Source organism: Lactuca sativa, chromosome 4 (genome assembly GCF_002870075.4).
Source record: "Lactuca sativa cultivar Salinas chromosome 4, Lsat_Salinas_v11, whole genome shotgun sequence".
NCBI lineage: Eukaryota > Viridiplantae > Streptophyta > Magnoliopsida > Asterales > Asteraceae > Lactuca > Lactuca sativa.
In genome coordinates this window covers 121,638,256-121,652,380 of record NC_056626.2, presented here as the reverse complement: position 1 = coordinate 121,652,380, position 14,125 = coordinate 121,638,256, and the positions used below count along the sequence as shown (strand labels likewise).

The window sequence follows — 14,125 nt, the reverse complement described above, 5'->3', positions numbered from 1 at the left end:
TGAACATCATCTTGTTTCTAGCGAGAAGGGCATTCATCATCTAATTCTTCCAGTCGATGTAGTTTTCATCATGGAGAAGGTTTTCTCCAAGGAAATTCAATCCAGGGTGATTATAAGTGGTGAGATAATATGGTGATGATACATAGATGGCTTTGTGTATCGGTGGCGGTGGTGGCACAGATCCATCACCGACGACCATTATTTGAGAAAAATTAGGTTAGAGCTCACAGACTTCCTTTTGATACCATGGAAATTTTAGAGAATGAAAACGTTTTCTTATTCGAATCAATTAAAATCGGATATAGGGAGACTCTATATAGAAGTCTAACAAGAATCCTAAAAACAATAAGACAATAACTAAAACAAGATAAAACAATTAAAGATAAATACAATCCGTAATTATCTTCAATCTCAATAGACCCTAATTATGAAACTCATTTGGTCTATAAAATGAACTTGATTAATTATAACTATATAGATTAACCATAAGATTATTTCCATTGGCTTTGTTACGATAATATATATATATATATATATATATATATATATATATATATATATATATATATATATATATATATATAAGGCTAGGTTATAATGTGATAACCATTACTTCAGGTAAAACAATGAAACGTCATATATTTTTAAATGGTTTTAGTAAGTTGTACATACATTGGATCTATCATGGGAACCGTTATTTCCTCTGGTTGTAGATGTCGTAGAGCCAAGTAACGAAATGGATGATGTTATCGATGATGTGATGTGGGAGTCGAGAGAAAATGATACCAACCTTGATGAAGGAACCTCGAATACAGACAGTAGCATTGTGGATGATGATTTCATATAGTTGTAAGAAGAAGTGGAAACTAAATTGTATCCTCTTTCCCCTTTTTCTTTCCTTGATTTTTTTAGAAAACTTAATGCATATCAAGGTGAACAACAAATGGACTGTTAGTTCATTTGATCAACTCCTTGAGTTGTTGCAATCATCATTTCCCAAAGACAACACAAATCCCCTTTCATATTGCCGAGACAAAAAGAAACTGAAGAAGATTGGTTTGGGGTGCAGGTCGATACATGTGTGTAAAAACGACTGTTTTCTCTTTTGGAAAGAATATGAGTCATTGCAAATTTGTACCATTTATAAAGAGATCTGGTGGATCGATAAAAACAACAAGGGTAAGAACGTAGCCCATAAGGTGTTACGATACTTTCCTGTGACCCCTAGACTATGATGTTTATATTGTTCAAGGCATGCTGCCAAAAGTATGATTTAGCTTAGACTATGATAAAAAAAATACTCCGGCTTCTCGAGTGAACCCCGTAATGTATGCCTAGGTCTTTCAGCTGAATATTTTAAGGAATCTGTATGTCAAAGGTATCAGTTGGATAGTATAGAACCAAAATGACATTTTTTATGGTTAAGGAATTTGTCTGTCAAAGGTATCAGTTGGAAAGTATAGAACCAAAAGGACATTTTTTATTGCAGTGTGGGATCCTAGTGATTATGTTTTAGGATGGCCTTACCTGTGTGAGGTCAGTAAATTATGGGGTTTCAGAACTATAGCAGTGAGGTGTTGGTTGGTCAGTTGATGGATCTATGATTTTTACCATTAGGGTGCCTGAGCTTGGTTAAAGTTGGATTTCAACGGTAGCCTTGGAGGGTTGCTAAAGGTATGATATAGCCTTTCTGGAGATTCGGGGAAATCAAGAGGTACTAGTCAAAGTGTTTTAGGTTTCAGGAAGATGATAAGGATGTGATTTCGAGGACAAAATTTAATTTAAGTGAGAGAGACTTGTAACACCCCGTTTCGAATCGTTTCTTAAATCAGGATCATGACCCGAAGATCGGTTATCATAAGGCTATGGACCTTGGGGAATGAGAGATTTAGACCTGTCACACCCCCAAACCAAGGATGGCGGAAACGTTCGGGGGTGGAGGACTTCATGTATAGTATCACAACAACGAGTATAATAGTGCTCAAAGTAAATACAACCATCATAAATATAATTGAGAAAGTTACATCATAGCAAGTTTACATGTTTCAAAATCAATTACATTATGATGACAAAATGAAATGTTTGACGATTTATCATCCCATCCTCAAAATGCTGTTGGTTTTCCTGTTTCACTGATTTCCTGAGAATACAAGTAGTTTTGAAAAAATGTCAACAATTAAGTTGGTGAGTTCATAAGAGTTTTGTTTTAGAATGAAACTGTTTTCCTTGTAAAAGTAACAAAGTATGTTTCCAGAAAATCCAATATTTTCCTTATTATGTATGAAATGAATGCTTCTATGTTATGCGATAATGAATCCTAGAAAGATCGATAGATTCCTTCTATAATCACTCGGCGTATATAAATTATATAAAAATTAAGTTAAATAAACCGTTGAATATAATGGGTCTGCCCCAGGTCCACAACCAAACGAGGAACAGGAGATAAGGCGGGCCCACCAATTCTAAGTCGATTGTGACTAGATTCTTATATAACTCTAGCATTTACACTTAGCAATTATAGCTGAAGTCTAACAATTCTAGATGAAATATAGTTTTAATATCATGAAAACTATTTCATGTGAACTTGGTACTTTGTATTTGTACCCCTTTTCATATGAAAACCTAGTACTTTGTATTCGTACCCCTTTTTGTATAAAACCGGTACTTTGTATTTGTACCTCTTTTCGTATAAAACCGGTACTTTGTATTTGTACCCCTTTTCGTATGAAAACCTGGTACTTTATATTCGTACCCCTTTTTGTATAAAACTGGTACTTTGTATTTGTACCCCTTTTCGTATGAAAACCTTTTGTAATGTAAATGAACATAAACTATACCTATTATAGTTTATGAAGATTTTTGAAATGTATAAGCAACCTAACTATACCTATTATAGTTTAGTATGTTTGTTTGTGGTGTATAAGAACCCTTTTCCATGTAAGTCGAATGTATAGCAAAATATAACTATGTTTATCTTGCTTTGTTTTGTACTAATGATAATGATGGAGGATTCTTACAATTCAGTGAGTATTTTCTATTATATAATTATACCACAACAAGCAACACATGTAAAATATGAAGTCATCAAAGATTTAACACTTTGCTCAACATGTTACAAAGTGTGTTGAAAGTTATAAGTTGTTAACTAGTTTTTAACTTTTCTACACTGTTTTAGAAAGATAATAGAAAAATCAAACGAAGTCGAAAACTAAATCCGTAAATTCTGAGAGTTCCTAAAATGTGTCTAGTTTATTCATAATTTTTATCATGATTTTTGGAAGTCTTTAACTTGTGTTAAAATGTTCATATTCACAGACTGGTCCAGATTTGTTCTTGAAATGATAGGCTGTTTAGCAAAAATCACCATAAATCGTACAAAATCGTGTGGAGATGTGCAAGTAGTCATTTTAAATCTAAGAACTGGAACTACTTGCACCTAAAACAGTTTTGAAAACTAAAATGTTTAAGTTGCCCAAAATAGTCCGTGAATGGAGCTGAACTTTTCTGATGAAGGCTGTTAAATGAGTTTAGTTGTGTTCTTGGTGTTTTAACTTGTATTCCCCCCCCCCCCCCCCTTAAAACTTAAGAAAACATGAAATGTAGGGATATGAACTCACCTTGAGTGGTTTCAGTAGATGAGTGTTGGAGAAAGGAAGGGTTCAACTCAAGAACACTTGAAGATGCCTTGAAGATTTTCGAGAATCTAAGATCAAAGTGATGGAGTTTGTGTAAGCAATCGATGATTTGAGTAAAGGGGAGTGTAATAATCATATAGAGGATGAATTATACTTACCAAGAGTGTAAGAAAGCTTGATGATCAGCCTTGAATCTCGAATTTGAGGGATAAAGTTTGAGAGAAATGGTGTTTGATCTTCTTGGTGAAAATGAGGAAAATGAGTATAGTGAAGAGAGAGAGAGAGAGAGAGAGAGAGAGAGGGGATTTTCCAGCTCTTTGGGTAAGAGTTTGCTGGAAAAATGAGTGGAAAAGGACCATGAAGTGACTAGGAGTGGTGGGGAGGGCCATAGCTGGTCAAAGGAATGGGCATGGGGTGGTTGTTTGTGTCAAATATTATGGCAAGATCCACACTCCACCACATGATCTCACTTAATAGATTTTATTCTTAAATAAATATTTCCATCAAAATATGTTTATATTATGAATATTTAGGGTCTTATATGTTAAAATATGATTTCTGGAGAAAATCCCGCGTTAAAAGGATGAAAAACGGGCTTAAAATGTTAAAAATATTGAAAACCGGGTAGAAAATGTTGAAATCCGAAGTTCAGGACCGGAGGTGCTAAGGCTCGGTCATCAGCAGTCCAAATCCGAAGTGGCTTGGTCTTGGTCACGGAGGCGAGGTGTTGCGTCTCGCTGACTGCGGTCGGCCTCCTTGGTTGCGGCTCCTGATGGCTTCTCCTGGGGCTTCGGTTCTACTCTAGACCTCGGTTCAAGAGGGACTTGGCCCCTAAGGGGAGGCTTCGGTCCCAAGGGGTCTTTTTCCAATATTTTACCCCTCCTTGAGTGGTTTCTTATCAAGCCAAGTATCGGAAGGCCCCCAAATGATCAAAATAAATAAAAAAGGGTTTTGAGAGAGATTTGGGAGAGATTTGACATACTTGGAGAGATTTCTTCATACTGAGAGAGATTTGGGAGAGATTTCACATTCTTGGAGAGATCTCTCATACAAAGAGAGATTTGGGAGATATTTCACATTCTTGGAGTGATTTGGGAGAGATTTCACATTCTTGGAGAGATCTCTCATACAAAGAGAGATTTGGGAGAGATTTCACATACAAAGAGAGATTTGGGATGGCGATGGGCATGACGCGAAACAACAGCCTTCAGCGGTAACGCGACATGGTCACGGTGGTTCGATGGAGGATACGGCAGCGTCGGGGTGGAAGAGGTAAGGTGGTGCGTCGCTGGAACCCTAAGAGGTTGGAATGATGATGGGCATGGCTTGGTGGTGAACTATGAGCGGCAGGAGCAGCGATGGCACTCCACGTTGCTCTCCACCCATGCGTCCGCATACGAAGCTCCGACTCCGACGGTTCTCGTTTTCTCGGATGATCACAACGTCCGGTGGTGAAATCTTGACAGTGGCATCGGAAATGGAAGGGAGGTATAAGGTTGGAGGGTGGCGGCTGGCACTTCCTTTAGGGTTAGGGTTATGTAACAGGGAAGAAGCAGCCATCGGGTTTAAATCCCGCTTCAATCAAACCTTTGTCTATTTTTACAAGTTCGGTCCCTCCCCCTTGGGATCTTTTCAAATCAGCCTCAATAATTACAATTATGCCCCTCCTTTACAAATTGTTCTCAATAAAGTCCCAATAATTCACAAATTAGTCCCTTAGCCTCCAAAATCTCTTCAATGAAGTCCTAGAAGTTACCATATATCCCCTACCTTCAAAATATATACAAAACTAATCCGGAACTTACACTTGTAACCCCCCTAACTTCTAAAATTGTGCCAATTAACTCCTAAAAACCAACACCCTACATATTTAATTATTTATTTTAGGGCTACTATTCTTTCATTAATTAATTTATTTATCTAATAAATAAATAGGGTGTTACAACTCTCCCCCACTTAAATTAGATTTCTTCCTCGAAATCATTCCTTATCATTTCTTATACGCCAAGCCACTCAAGTAACATAGTCATCATCCTGGGCACACCCTAGCCCTCCCGGGGTAGCCGTGACCAATCTTCGCAAAGCCCTACAATCTGCAGGTGACGAATTCCTTGCAACAAGACCACATGTACTCTGTCCGAAATCTGTTGTCTCGAGATGGTCTGAATCCCTGACAAACCACTCATACTAAATCATTATCACTGGATCCAGTCTGTTTATCCCTCAACCGACTACTCAACTTTTAATAGCTCGAGGCTCCCACTATAAAACAGGTTCACAGGCCTAATTATCCATGCAGATCACTTATTCTTGGTCAAGGCACAGCTAATCCTGTTGGGAGTGACTTGTCACTCCCCAATCAACCAGCTATTACGTCCGTATCTACAACCTAAAACACAAATACTAACACTGTCCAGACACTAAACTGCCTGAAGTAGTAGGTTGCTACATGGTTGCTTTCCAAAATCTAATTAGACCTCCCTGGTCTCCATTCATTCACCAATTATCTTGAAATATCGGGTTCCTGCCCCGCTGCGGAGCCAATGGACTCCCACTTAGTCGCCTCACACGACTTCTGAACGAAACCCTTCTCTGGAACTAATTGCCACTAGTTATCATGTCACTATGGCTCTAACAACCTTCTGATCTAACCAATTGGGTCTGAGTGTTGAATCCTGACGTCGTCAAATTCAAGGCTAAAAGTGATTGCTACCCGACCAATGGTAGCCTGATATACCGAATGACCTTACACAGTCCATTACTTCCCTAATCTCATAACTGTAGGGGCGATCCTACAGGCTTATCACTGTCTCAACCAGATCTAATCCATCTAGGTAATTTCGAAACCCAATCCGTGGATTTCCATATCCTCACTGCTACACCCGAACTGTAGGGTGCTACTGTTCCTTCCGCGTTCCAACAACACGCTCATTCCATCAACCAACCTAGTGAATGTTACGGCTACACCCGTAGTCTCATGACACTCTATCACTATATGACCGCTAATGAGTGCTACGACTACCCCCGTAGTCTTACAACACTTCCCAGGCTAACTAACCACTAGTGAATGCTACGGCTACCCCCCGCAGTCTTACAACACTTTCCATGCTAACTAAGCACTAATGAATGCTACGGCTACCCCCGTAGTCTTACAACACTTTCCAAACCGGGTCGAACACGCACTCGACCTAACACCCAACTAGACTTGAGTCCTATCTGTAGCTCTAACCTGGTTCTCAAAACCTGCTATCTGATGCCAAGGAAACCCATGAACCAAATGTTGGAACGTTTTCTAAACTCCTAACTCACCCAATCTTCAACCTAGACGGCAACTCAACCGTCTTCATCTCTAACAGGGATGCAAAACTCATCCTAGTTTCACACCTGATGCTGCACCTGAATACCCGATCGGTTCTCCCCTGATTAGCTTCAACTAAGTCTTCTCAGCACGTGAGAGTTGAAGGGTTCCCAATCCTTCTTACTTTCCAATAGTCCACTGTCAACAATCTGAGCTTACCAATGCTGACGATCAATCACCAGTCAAACCTCAATATCGCCCATTTTCTGAAATCTTGAAGAGTACTCTTGAAATCTGGTCCAGACTGACACCTCAATCCAACTGTCATGTTGACCATCGGAGGACTTAATTCTCGCTCTGGCTGGCAAATCCTCATCATCACTTCCAATCTTGCAGCACTACTAAACTCTAACTGATCACAACCCATGCGAAAGTACATTCCTCTTGAACATCCACATCCGAACACTCATGCATCTGACACCCGTAACTGACTTCACTATCTTCATGCTACCGGTCTTTCCCTAGCAATGGCAGTGCCTTGAACTCCAAAGGTCTTCCATAGATAGTGAACGACCATACCCAAACAATGATAGAACCACCGAACTCTTACTTCACTGGAGAACTATTGCTCCAATCTTGACCGAGTATCCTCTAAATAATACTCATGTATAGATCCCGACAAAGATCTGGATTGATAACGGTACGTGCGGAACCCACTCCGCAAGATGCATCCCTCTGTGGGTTCATCAAGGACCTTTCAGCATGCAGGATGGCATATATAATCCTTGATAACCCAAACACTAGCAGAAAACCGACCCGAGATCTTAGCCTCTCTAATGTTCTTTATGCATAAAATGCAATCTTAGTGAGTTATATTGTACCATGCATGAGTTTGGGTGCTTATTATGGATTTGATTGAGTATTGGGTCCCATTAAGACATGTAAAGGAGTAAATTTTCCAACTTTACATGTTTAGACATCATTTAGGAACAGATCTGAGAATTGGATATAGTGGCTTAACCGATTAAGCACTTAATGGTGAGTTGGGTTGGCAGTGGAGTATGCGGAGCGTATCCAGTTTGTACACGGCACGTACTGGCCAAAGTAGGCATACGTTTGGCGTAATTCTGAGTACACAGGGCGTACTCAGCTGTCATTGACTTTTGTTAACTTTTGCGGTTTGGGCCATATTTAGACTATTAGGGTTTTGTGCCTTGTTGAGCCAATAGTCTTTCTGACTTTGGGTCATTTTTAGGATTTGGGCCTTCTTGGATTTGGATCCATAATGGGATTTGGGTGTCATTTAGGAATTTGGGCCATATTGGGCTTTTGGATCCATTGGGTTGGGCCTCGGTTATTGGGTCAAGTGAGGAAATGGTAAAATGATCTTTTACCCTGGGAGTTGGACAAGTGAATCAGATTCGTAGTTATGGTTTATGGCCCAATTATTAATTGGGGTTTTATTTGATTGATTAGCGTGAGGATTATCTGGATTAGCAGTCCAAGCGTTTATCTGATTTCAGCGATTTGAGGTGAGTCTACTCACTGTGCTTGACGGGTCGAAGGCACCAATGTCGGCCCATGATTATTATGATTAGGATGCTAATTGTATGTGTGACTCTTGCATGTGTAGTATGTGAAATGTATATCAGGCGGGGTCTGATGCCAAGCGAGGCCTGATGAGTGTATTGTATGCTATTTATCTTAGTGATTCTTGCATGTGTTTATGTACCTATATAAATGTCGAGCGGGGCCTTATGAATGTGATGGGCTGGGCCCATCTCATGTTCTAACATATCTATTTCAAGCGGGGTTCGATGTCGGACAGGACCCGATGGTTGTTGGGCATGACCCATTGTATGTTTGATATGTATGGTATGGGTATTTTGGGAAACTCACTAAGTTTCATGCTTACGGTTATCATTTGATGTTTTGATACTTTCGAATCGAAAGGGAAGGGCTCGGGGTGATCGCATCGCACACACCATGTTTATTCTGCATTTTGTTGATTTGATGTATTTTGATGATTTTTTGCATACTCTGATTTTCTTTTATGGTTTTATAAACATGTTTTGGATGATGGTTTTATTATTATAAAAATAAAACTTGTGGCCTTAAATTTTGGGACGTTACATCTACAACATCATTTTAACTTATTAATATGTTTTTTTTATCTACACATTAATATGTATATATGTATATTTTTATATGTGTAGATATATATATATATATATATATATATATATATATATATATATATATATATATATATATATATATATATATATATATAGTTAGAATGAGACTAAAGGTTTTGTTTGATGTTGTTGATGTTATTTGTATAAACTACATTTTGTATATGTAAACATCACAAAATATACACATGCATATTTGAGTTTGTGCATATATGCGTATTTCTTTTAACTTTTCTAGATATTTTTTCAAAAACCGTCTTAATTGGCTAAAGAGGATGTTATAGAAGGTAATTTATTGAAGAAAAAAAAGTATATAAGAAATGTTTTTTCAAGTTATATATTTGCATATAGTGCACATTTTACGTAGTTTTTTCTTTCGAATATCAGTATAGAAATATGTTAAAAATTATGAATTTACATATTTCTTTTGACAAAAGATAAACTCTAAAACAAATGTTGAAAAATGATCTTAAATATCTTAAAATACTTTGTCCTAATTGAATTTTAACACACACACACACACACACATATATATATATATATATATATATATATATATATATATATATATATATATATATATATATATGAATATATACAAATTTGGAAGAAATACAAATGTAGTTTTGATTGAATTTATAAAAAAAAAAAAAAATGGTAGACTAAGCAACGTTAAACTCACTCCAATCTCACATAGAAGATCAATAACGGAACACTTGCAACATTGACTCTGGACATATGGAATTTTACTCCTCAAACACTATAAATGTAATTAAAGTACATGTTAAGGACCAAATATGTTAGTTTACTAGTACAATTTTTTATATAGGTGGGATTGAATTTATTAGGTTGCTAATTTTGTGGAATATTATACACACTTGTACGCAAAACCGTATGATTGTGTCACGCAACTAGTGTTCATCATGTTACATATAACGCAAAACGGATTGTAATTAAGTGAATATATATATTATGAGCGACATGAATAAATAAGTGATTTTATTTAAAAATGGGAAGGTAAAAAGCTTGTAGGAACAAAACAAAGAATGCCAAAGAAGGAAAAACCAAAAGCATAAGTACATGAGGTTAGGTGGATGAGGAGGTTGGCAGATTCAATTATTTGCACATGGGGATGGATGAGGTGACACGTTGGACAAAAGAAAAAGTAATTAATTCTATCTTATTCATACTTTAATAAAATTTTAGTGTTTTATTTATTTTTCGTTATCAATTGCAGTATCATATTTTTTAATTTTAGGAAATCTCGTATTAAGCCATAAGAGTATTAGGTGTGGGCAACGGTGTTATGAGATCAAGTATTGCCAACTCACAATCCAAGATGTTATAACATAAAGAGATGATGATGTTCCTATATTATAACATGGTGTTAAGAAGAGAATGCAAGAAAGAAAGAAAGAATTTATTGGTTGATGAAGGAACAACCAATCAAAATAGGTGTTTTACCCGTCTTCGTTATCACAAGAATGATCTTAACACCCCCTTAACGAGCAAGAGGGTTGTGTTCTTGCATCTTAACGGCGTTGTGAGCAATCCACCTCAGCAACAAAAAGATAAAAAGTGTCCCATACCGAGTGCTCTAATATGTTATGTGAGCTTATAATTTAATTCTAACTTTTATTTTTTGAATAGAAAAATCCTGATTATTTTATATTTTGCCCAAATTAACATAAAAATCTTTATTTTTATCAACAAAAAATGACAGATTATTATATAAAATTAAATAATTGAGATTTTTTTGTTCAAAATGAGCGTAGGCAGGTACGCGTCTCATTTTGTTGGAACTAGAACCGGCGTTTCTTGTGAAGTTAGAATCGGAACTGGTCTAGGTGGTTCTTAAATTTTTAGAACCAATCCCAGAATCGATGGTTTCGGTTTCGAGACCAGGTAATTCAGTTACATCATTTTGTTTAGTTTCGTCAAAATAATTTTTAGCCATTGAAACAAAAAGTAAATATTATAACTAGCTCATTACGACACAAGTTACAAACGACAAAAAATAATAGTTTTAAAAGATAATTCAAATTGCTAAATATAAGTCATAAACCAAAGTTTATGTTCTTACCGTCAACCTGTTAATATTATTTAACATCATATTGTTTCAAAATTATTCTCATCACGTGTATTCAAATTGTTTTACTGGTATGCATTTACATTCACATTAAACCTTTTGTTTTAAAAAATATATATATATTGCAAATATAACTTATTAGCATGTTACCTTTAAGATCCAATTAGATAGTTCCAACAAATGTCTTGGTCATTAGCATTTTTAGGGCCAATTCGTTTAAGTGTTAAGTACTTTTAAATTTTAATGTTTTGGAACCGGTTTCAGGTTACCTAGCGGGTAACGGTTTCTAAAAAATGGAAACCGAAACCAGAACCAGTCCTTTTCTGTTCCCATTTTTAAGAACCGGAACCAATGACCTCGGTTCCGGTTCCTGAACCAACTGTTCCGATATAGTTCCGGTTTTAAAAGTGGATAACCACTATCGGTGCTCACCCCTATGTAAAGAGTGTTTCTTATAATAAAACAATTTGGGTTTAATTGAAACAAAATTATCGTTTTATGCTTGTATTCCTCAAAATAAATTTCATAATATTTATAAATTTTAATACGAGAGGAGTTAGAAAAGAAAAATAATAGATAAATAAATGGTATCTAACACCATTATTGTAAAAATAAGACAAAACTTCAAAAATGGTCCCTGTGGTTTTTGAAGATATTAACTTTAGTCCCTAATTTACAAAAATCTCACGGATCGTCCCTGTGGTTTCAATACTTTTAACATTTGGTCATTTCGGCTCACTCCGTTACCATTTAGTCGTTAAGTAAAGGGTATTTTTGTAATTTCACTACCCAGGGACCATTTATGAAGTTTTCTATTATTTTTTTTAAATGAAACTTAATCTCTCTCTCTCTTATTAGCATCGGTCATCTCTCTCTCTCTCTCTCTCTCTCTCTCTCTCTCTCTCTTATTAGCTTCGATCAGCTCTCTCACACACATGAACACAAATCGATAACTTATCGTCTACCACGAATTTCAGGATTAGGGTTTTTGTTTTTGTTAACTTGGGGGTTTTAGTAATTTAGTATCAGTAGTAGATTGATCGACCTAAGTTAGTAGGTAAGGTGTTTGTGGAAATTACTCTATCAGAGTAGAAGTGTTTTTCAGTGTTGTTTTGATTTGTTTGTAATATAGTTTAGCATTCAGATAAAGTGGCGAATATAAGTTTGGGAATGGCGGAGGATGACTCGGGAACGGAAATACATCTCCCAGCTGACATTGATTGGGAGATGCTTGATAAATCAAAGTTCATCTTCCTAGGCACTACTTTATTCTCGGTTGTGTTACTGTGAAAATGGGGTTTTTAGAGGCAAAATCAGTTGCCATTGTGAATGTTGTAGTTGGGTTAAGTGCATCTATGGCTGCTCAAATGGTTTGAACACCAATTGATGTTTTGAGTCAGAGACTGATGGTTCAAGGTGGATATGGTGCACAGATTAGATACAATGGTGGAATTGAGGCATTTAGGAGGATCATTCAAACTGGCGGTGTTTGACGGTTATACAGAGGATTTGGGATTTCAATCCTGACATATGCTCCATCAAATGCAGTATGGTGGGTGGCTTACTCCATGGCTCATCGAGTTGTTTGGGTGGGGTTTGTTATTACTATTTGAATAAAGAAAGGAATAGTTGCGGCGGTGGTGGTGGGTTTACACCAGATTCTAAGGCGATGGTGGCGGTGCAGGCGGCAAGTGTCGCCACGACTAGTGGGTTTTCGGCAGTGGATTCAATTTGAGTTGGGGATTCAAATTCAAGGGTGATCGGTAGTGGATTCATTTACTAGATTCTTAATCTGGGCTTTGATTTTGGCTCAACTGTTGGATGATTGGATGCTTTGTCGGATATACAAGAAGAATTTAAGTGCACAGAAATAGATTTCCGATTGTGCTCCGACCACCATACAAAGCCTTGGCTCTTCTTCTGTCACACCCCAAAACCGGAACGGCGGAAACGTTATGGGGTGGATGACGTCATGTCAAGTATCACAACATATGCAGTATAGTAATCAAAGTACAACAACCATTGCATTAATAGTAATAGTTTTACATCGGTTACATGTTATAGTAATATCAAAGTAATTACAGAACATAACATAGATGCAGCTCGGTACTAGGCTGTCTTCACAAAACTCCTGGGATGTACCTGTCTATTGCTGACCTGAGAATACAAGTTATTTTGAAAGCGAGTATCAGCATTTTTATAAATTCTGGTGAGTTCATAAGTATTTAGTGTCATTTGTGTAAGTAAGCATTTTATTCAAAATAACTTTATAAAAAGTAGTAGTTTAGAATCTACGGTGTATTAGCTTCCTTTCCAGAAAATCCTATATTTTCTAAATTAAAAGCAGTCTTCTACCAAGACTCGACAGTGTTATGTTTTAAAGAGAAATTTTCCTTGAAATACTATCATTACCAAAATACGGTATTTGACTTTAAAGAAAGTAGGAGAATATCACTAGTAAAAATACTAGGAGAAATAACATATGCCTCAGCAGAAAATACTGCTGACTAAGGCAAAAGAAATCATAGACTCCAGGAGAGTATCGAATGAATGATACGTCTGGTTCAGTCTAACAAAAGGAAACACAGACACCAGACGGTATCAAAAGTACGATACGGCTAGCAAGGTCTAAAACAAAGAAACACAGGCCCCAGACAGTATCAAATGAACGATACAACTATCAAGGTCTAAAACAAAGAAACACAGGCCCCAAACAGTATCAAATGAACGATACAACTAGCAAGGTCTAAAACAAAGAAACACAGACCCCAGACAATATCAAATGAACGATACAACTAGCAAGGTCTAAAACAAAGAAACACAGACCCCAGACAGTATCAAATGAACGATACAACTAGCAAGGTCTAAAACAAAGGGTAATCCTAAGAGTGTTGTTTCAAGAATACAA

General features: G+C 36.8%; 1 pseudogene; it reads left to right on the top strand.

Annotated features, from left to right (window-relative positions):
* Window positions 1–4,974: 4,974 nt before the first annotated feature.
* Window positions 4,975–12,952, top strand: LOC128133506 (uncharacterized; annotated as a pseudogene).
* Window positions 12,953–14,125: the final 1,173 nt, after the last annotated feature.